This window comes from Denticeps clupeoides, chromosome 15 (assembly GCF_900700375.1).
Source record: "Denticeps clupeoides chromosome 15, fDenClu1.1, whole genome shotgun sequence".
In the NCBI taxonomy this organism is placed as follows: Eukaryota; Metazoa; Chordata; class Actinopteri; order Clupeiformes; family Denticipitidae; genus Denticeps; species Denticeps clupeoides.
Window position 1 is genome coordinate 18,918,893 of NC_041721.1, and position 8,298 is coordinate 18,927,190.

Here is an 8,298-nt window from a genome sequence, read left to right on the forward strand (position 1 = left end):
TAAAGTAATCTTCCCAACACTGATCAGAATGCATATTCTACAGTCAGGTTCCATCTCGTGTTGAGCGACAGAACTGACATTGTTTATAGTGAAAGGATTCATCTCAACTGGTCTGGACATGTTCCTGTATTCTTCTTTTTATCGGATAAAATGACTGCACCAAAATAGTAGTGAACATAGGTTATGATCTGAAAAAACTGCATCAGTTACACAAAGATGCCCAATACAAAGCACTACTTTTAACTTATTTATGATAATTAAATCATGCATGACCAGACCATTATGTGGTAATGATTAATACATATTTTTAGTAAAATTCCATAAATGTAAATGTCACATCATAAACCTCTTGCAGCTTTCGTTTATAATCATTGTTTCGCTAATTTTTCATTCATTTTGATGACAAGTTCAAGTAGACTTCCAGTAGTCAAGAAATGAACCAGTGTCCTGTTTCTGTATACAATAAGCAACATGGAGCGTATTCACAGATATGAATTCTGGGATACAGGAGCATGACTGGTGGGACACCCAGGCTTAATTTCCTTTTCCTGACCCAGTATGGCAGGGGTAGGAGGGAGTTTAGGTTCAGGACTGTGACCGATTATTTATCGTGTGATAAAAAGAACGAGAACCATGGATACCAATAACAAATGTATCTAATGTTTGTGCTACATAGTTTTAATATGGAATTAATGTGCTAGATTAGCTTTCTACTATTTTATAGGTGGAATGCCTGAAAAGGTATTTGAAGAAAAGTTCCACTGCAATGAACCAAGAGTGGAGAGCCCTTAGAAAGCCTGCTGTCCCAGAATTCCCTGCTGCAGGAGGGCATGTTTGTATGGTAGTTCCTAGAGTATATGAACACTGAGAAACTGATGAAGATTCCCTGAACGATGTCTTGGTCGAGATGTAACAAAGAAGGTGACCACACCTGACCTGAATCCACTGTACAAATAATGTAGTTTCCTCATCTCTCTCAGGGTTATATGGTGTGTCTCTTATTCATATTATATTCATTCATTTCCACATTAATACTCTACCCCATATAGATTTTATATTATTATCTCAACACAACCACCCTTGTTGGTAATGCACCAGCACATTTTTTATGGTCTAATGGTGCAAAAAAGATTTCACTGCATGTTGTATCTTTTTAAAGTGAAGTGATTGTCATTGTGATACACTGCAGCACAGCACACGGTGCACACAGTGAAATGTGTCCTCTGCTTTTAACCCATCATCCTTAGTGAGCAGTGGGCAGCCATGACAGGTGCCCGAGGAGCAGTGTGTGGGGATGGTGCTTTGCTCACTGGCACCTTGCCGGATCAGGATTCGAACGGCAACATTCTGATTACGGGAGTGCTAGGCCACCACTGCCCCTGTATGATTGTGTATGTGTCAAAAAATGTTAATCTGAAAAAAAAAAACACAAATTAATTTGCAACACCGACCTGTTCAATGCAAGGAAGATGTTCATCAGCTCTGTGTTAGTCTGTGGCTAAGAATGGCATGACTGGTTCATCATTTTGATATCTTGTCAAGAAAGAAGGTTCTGGTAATGCAGAAATGTTGTGAGGATGAGGGGGTCTTTTCAAGCTACTTCAAGGGTGTCAAACGATGCAGTTCTTAGATTTGGTAGCTTCCTCTTTTCGACTGCATCCAGGTACATGAAAGGGCTGAACAATGTGGCCTAAAAACGATATGACAACATTTTTTATGCACAATATATATCTCAATATCTTAACATTTCCTCTAAATCACTGCATAAATGCTAAATTCAATGTTTACATTTCCAAGTACGGCAATCCAACATGTTCATATTGCTTGTGTAGATTACTTTCTTATCACGTATGCAATAAAAACAGTTTTTACATAAACTTCATGAGCTTATTATAGAAAGTAAGATACCATGAAAACCTTGGATGAAGTGGCATAAAGAGAATCATAACAAAAAACAAGAAAACATGATGAAAATATTCATGAACTCAAGCTTGCTACCCGAAGGATGGAGTGAAATAATCATCTTAAAAATAAAATGGAAAAAGCAAGACTTGTTCGAAATGAGAGCATTTGTCAATACAAAAAACCAGCAGGCAAGAATATCTCTCAATATCTCTCCTAGTTAATCTGAAATTTCACCCCAAATTCTATATGCTTTTAACCCTGAGGACCTCATGAAATTCATATTCATATAAATGCCAAAAAAGGTGGAATTCATATAGCTCATGTTGCAGAGTAAACATATGAAAGCCTGGAAAGCTTCGGCCTCAATGGTGTTTTTTTATATGGCTGACGTGGGCGGTTGCTCAGGGTAAAAATATAAATTAAATATAATAAAATAAAACACAACACTGAAGTAGCTTCTTATTCGATTTTTCAGTTCTACCTTAAGTATTTCTCAGCAGGCTGCAGTACCCATATTGAACCAGGAGGAGATGTAGTTCAGCGAGGCTTACAGACTGGAAATCTGTTTCAGTAATAAAGAAAATTTTAAATCTGTATATGGTAATTATCTCTGTACCCACTCAAAATTCTGAACTATTAGAAATAGTTACCTGTCTGGCCCAACACTGTTTTTAATGAACATTTCACACTGAAACTGTGCATTGGATTGATGAATGGCATTCCCTTAAATTTTCCTTAGTTTAAAAGCGCTGAAAAGCACTCAAGGGTAAAATAGGATGTGTAGAAATAGTATCAACTAATACTTTTCTGGCCCAAAACATTTTTCACTGACCTGGTATCTTTACTCATGTGAACATAGATTTCTGATGAATATGGACATTTTCATGTAAAATAAATAGTATTGCAGCTTGCTGAGCTGTGTTTAAGCGTAAAGTAAAGTGTCCATATGTTTATGTGGACAGTCACGCCCTCCTCCAAAGTCCTATATTTACTGTCAGACTCCACATTAGTGGCTGGATTTATTTTATTGTCTTATGGAAGGCTGTGTCCACTGTGTTTTGTAGTTGTGGAGGATGCAAGTGTGGGAGGAACATACGTGGGGAGAAAACCCATGGGTCTTCTCTGGAGCTGAAGCCCATCCCAGGGAGCAGACCTGGACTGAGGTATCTGCTTCTGGTTTAGCTGTTATTTAGGTCATTGAATGCTAGCCTATGCCGATTGCATTTTGGTTGTACCAGCAAAAACAAATTATATGTTTTGGAAAAAATATGAATAAATAATATTAAAATGTTTAAATTACTAATTCTTGACCAAAAAGAGCTGTCTGCATGCTGAAATTGGAATAATATAGATTTCTTTCACCGCACTGGGAGGAAGAAATGCTTGCGGCTCATTCTGGCTGGAATAAGAGCTACTTATTTGTAATAGGGTAGGCGGAGTCACAGTTTGCTTTCTGAATATCTAACAAGTAATGCTTACTGAGTAATGAATACTGAATGTCTGCTCTTATTCTCTGGCACTGTGCAATGGAGACAGTGCTGAACCACCCACCTACACTTAACTGTGTTTAACTCCCATCTCATCATCCAACATTCAACTATTTATGTCCAACCCGCTCATTTCTTGCTTATCGGGGCAGTGGTGGCCTAGCGGTTAAGGAAGCACCCCTGTACTTAGAAGGTTGCAAGTTTGAATCCCCCCCACTGAGCAAAGCACCATCCCCACACACTGCTCCCGGGCTCCTGTCGTGGCTGCCCACTGCTCACCAAGGGTGATGGTTAAAAGCAGAGAACACATTTCATTGTGTGCACTGTATGCTGTGCTGCAGTGTATCACAATGAAAAATCACTTCACTTTCACATTCCCAGCACATTTCCTGCCCCTTTTAGTCTAGCGCTTGTAGCATGTGCAAAGCATGCTGGTAGTCAGGTTGGTCGACTTCCACCACTACAATAACTCAGACTGTGAACATGAAAAATGGCAAAAGCTGATATTGCGATCATCAATCATATAATCACCCAGCACTAGTGGTAATCTTTTATGGTCAGTTTATTTATTTACTTATTTCTATTTTTTGTGCATTAAATGTCTTGATAATCAGAATATATTTTTGTATCTGTATGTGGGACAAAGACGGTGCCGTAGAGTGGCGACGTGTTGAGTGCCGCTCCTCATAGATTTATCTGTTTTGCGTCTATTCTCTTGTTTGTAATGTATCCTGCCATCAATTCAGGAACAGTTTCTACCCCAGTACCATCAGGCTATTCAACACATAGTAACTGTGGCTCTCTTATGAGCAATAAATCGATTTACGCTCAATGAATTTAACTTATGTAACATTATGCACTGTCACTTAACACTAGAAGTCCCAGAGATTAGTCATTTGGCTTTTCTACCTATAAAACCCACAGAATAGTCAATTGACTAGAAGACTTTTAACTAATATCCTTAATCACCTGTGAACTGATGCTTTTGTCATGTAAACAAGGCGGGCCATGCTGTTTGTCTGGCAGATTGTGGAATTTCCCGCCCAATCTTGTTGACTGTGCCGAGGATGGTGGTTTTCTGGCTAAGCAGTTTTTGTGCAAGTGACAGCGATGTGAAGAAATTGTCCGTGGTAACATTTCTGCCCTTGTCTAGGAATGGTTCCATCAGCCTCATCACTACATTTTCAGACAGTCTCTCCCCACTGGGACGACTGGGGTCCTTGCCAAGATATGGGAGGACATTGCAAATGTACTTGGATTTTAGGTCGCAAGCCACCCAAAACTTGATCCCAAACTTATCAGGTTTAGTTGCAATATACTGCAGGAAACAGCAGTGAGTCTTTGACAGGAAGAGCTGTTCATCAATGGTGATATGTAGACCAGGGTTGTAGGACGTGATGCAGTTGGTGACAAATGATCCCCACACACTGGAATAGTCCATTCTTGAATTCTACGAAGCATGTCAAGAGTGATGAAACACGAAGGCGACTCGAGATACTTCTTCTGGCCTTAGCCGTTGGCTCTCTATCTGCAGTGTACGCTTCTATTGGGGTGAAAGGGAGCAACTTTTAGCAGGCGATTTTTGGCCCGACCTTCTGTGGAGAGGCCATCAGCTCCATTGTCCTCCTGCTTTTGTTGTGCAAGAACACTAGTTACCTGTGAACCCTGGCACACAATTCACTTTTTGTTTTATAATTCAGTGAGGATTCTGTACATGTATGAGCAGGTTTATCAACCATGGACCATGACTTCACTCAGGTTATGACAGAAAAATGTCTTGCACTTCAGATGGCAGTGAAAGTCTGCTACGGTGCACAAACAAAAAAGTGGAAAATATAAAAAAGGCAGAGTAGATATGAAATGAAATGAAAATAATATGAAATAAAAATGAACCTGAAGACTGATCAGACGGCTCTGAGTCTGAATCCGGTTGAAGTTCTATGTCTTCTCCATCCGAGTCACAAGGGTTTACTTCACTCAGGAGAATTTGCAAGGCCTGCTGAGTGGCGAGTCTTCTCTGCATGTTCTTTCTTTGGAGAGGAGGTTCGTACACCACAGAATTCTTGATGCCACTGAAGTAGTAGGCTATGTGCAGTGATATTTTATCCAGTTCAGCACAAAAGGAAGTTCTCTGCTATTAAAACCTTTTAGCAAAGTTTTAGCAAGCGATTTTTTAATGTTTTTTCTGACTTCTGTTGCCTATCCATCACATGTATATGATTCTAGTTGGCCCTGAGGGAACTCTGAGTAATGGGCCATCGGCTCCATTGTCCTCCTGCTTTTGTTGTGCCAAAACACTAGTTACCTGTGAACCCTGGCAAGACAGGCCAAAGCTACAGTATGTGTGTGACATTGAAAAATTCACAAAATATAGAAACACAAGTGTGTTTTATTTATTAAAAATAGTCTGAAAATAGAATGAAAAGTTGCTAATAGAATGAAATGAATAGAATGAAAATGAAAAAATAGAACACTCACACATCAGTCTCCAATGAATATTGTATGATCTCTACAATGGTCACTGGGTCTGCAAACGCTGCAAACACAGATTTTGAAACAGACAGACTGCGTGGGATAGTAACCACTGATATGATGAATTGGAACTGAGGGACTGAGATTTTTTTTACTTTATCTATTTATTTGTTTATTTATTATTATTTTTTATTTGACTTTATTTTTTGCTATTTTATATGGACAGGCAGAGGAGAGAGCACACAAAAACAAAATTCACTTTTTGTTTTATAATTCAGTGATGATTCTATACATGTTTATCAACCATGGACAATGACTTCACTCAGGTTATGACATTTGTGAACAAACATACATTGGAGTGGACTGTGTTCAAAAACACCAAACACTCCATTTTCAAACACTTCTTGGGGGGAAGGGGAGTGACACATTCCAATCGGCCACCAATTTACAAATGAATGGGAGCCATTTGTCGGTGATTGAGTTGTTAGTTCCCAACCAAGGGGCCATTTGACCTACCTCTGCTAAGAGCTGAGGGGTCAGAAAAACCTGGGACTTCTAGTGTTAAATTATGCACACTCACTTTATGCAACTTAGCCTTCTGTGATTTATTTATTGCTGCTGCACTCGTGTTCAGGTTGGAAGCATAAAATGTCCGGAAATGAACCAGAAGACCCAGGTTCAAATCCCGCTTACTACCATTGTGTCCCTGAGCAAGACACTTAACCCTAAGTTGCTCCAGGGGGACTGTCCCTGTGACTACAACAACAACAAGAACATTTATTTCTTATATAGCCCAAAATCACATACAGTATGTCTCAATGGGCTTTGACAGGCCCTACAGTTGACACCCCCCACACTTGACCCTTCTGCACACAAGGAAAAACTCCACACAAAAAAACTCTAGGAGAGAGAAAAAAAGAAAGGAAGAAACCTTGGGAAGGAGTGATACAGAGAGGAACGCCCTTCCAGGGTAGAGTGAGCCTGCAAATGGTGTCAGTGCAGGGTTGGGGATGATATTTACATTTATGGCATTTGGCAGACGCCCTTATCCAGAGCGACTTACAACGTGCTTTCAAGTTACCATCGATGAAGAGATCAATTCCGGTTCACTAGGACCCGAACTATGAATACATCTATTTAATTCACTCTGTTGTAGATTCTGTACACAAAGTTCGACAACAAGAAAATTACAATTTAATCTAAATATTCTTTAAAGAGGAAGGTCTTGAGCTGTCGTTTGAAGGTGCTCAGTGACTGAGCTGTTCTGACCTCGAGGGGAAGTTCATTCCACCACCGAGGGGCCAAGACGGAGAAGAGTCTAGATGAATGTCTTCCTTTTACCTTCAGAGATGGAGGGACCAGGCGAGCAGTACTGGAGGCTCGGCGTATACGAGGTGCAGTGCGAGGTGTAATGAGGTAGGATTGTGCTACTCCATGTTTGGCTTTGTAGGCCAGCACCAGTATTTTGAACCTGATGCGTGCAGCTACTGGGAGCCAGTGGAGGGAACGTAGCAGAGGGGTGGTGTGGGAGAATTTGGGACGGTTGAAGATCAGTCGTGATGCTGCATTTTGTATGAGTTGTAGAGGTCGGATGGTGCATTATATTTCTTATTTGATATAATAATAAGTCCTACAGTTGTAGGGTTGGAGAAGTCCAGGATGTAGTCAGTGTCATGGTCTAGATTACGTGTCCATAATGGTCCATTTGAAGATCCCTGAAGCTGTAGTTGGAACGGTGGCGGTGGCTGTGGTGACCCTCTGGTTTGTTTCATGTTTTGTCCTTGTTAAGCAGTTGTCAGGAACCAGGATTTATTTGCTGGTCTCTTCACTGGGATCTGCCAGTAGTCTGGGTGCTTGATTCCGTGTCTCGGAGAAAAACAAACAGAAGCAGCGGCAGACGGTTGCACTGTACGACCGATACTGAAATATGTGGTTATAGTGGTATATTGGTGCTACAGTGGCCCGGTACCCTGACTAGGACAGCCTAACTAGAGTGAATTCAACTTTGTCTGTGTCTAACAGGGGGACTCTGTGATAAACTGGACTTTATAATTGACACTGTGTCAAAACGAAGTGAAATGAGGGTCTAGGACTTTAGCAAAAAGCCAGAGAAAACAGATAGGTTTTGAGATTGGATTTAAACACTGAGACTGTGTCTGAATCCCGGACACTGACAGGCAAGCTGTTCCACAACTGCGGAGCTCTATAGGAGAAGGATCTGCTCCCAGCTGTGACCTTCTGCACCTTTGGTACCAGTAGTGACCGCGCACCCATTGATCGAAGGGGGCGTTCACTCAGGTACTGTGGGGCGAGACCATTTAGAGCTTTATAGGTTAAAAGTAGGATTTTGTAGTCAATCCTAAATTTGATGGGTAACCAGTGCAGTGATTGTAAGACTTGGGTGATGTGGTCAAATTTCCTGGTTCTGGTTAGA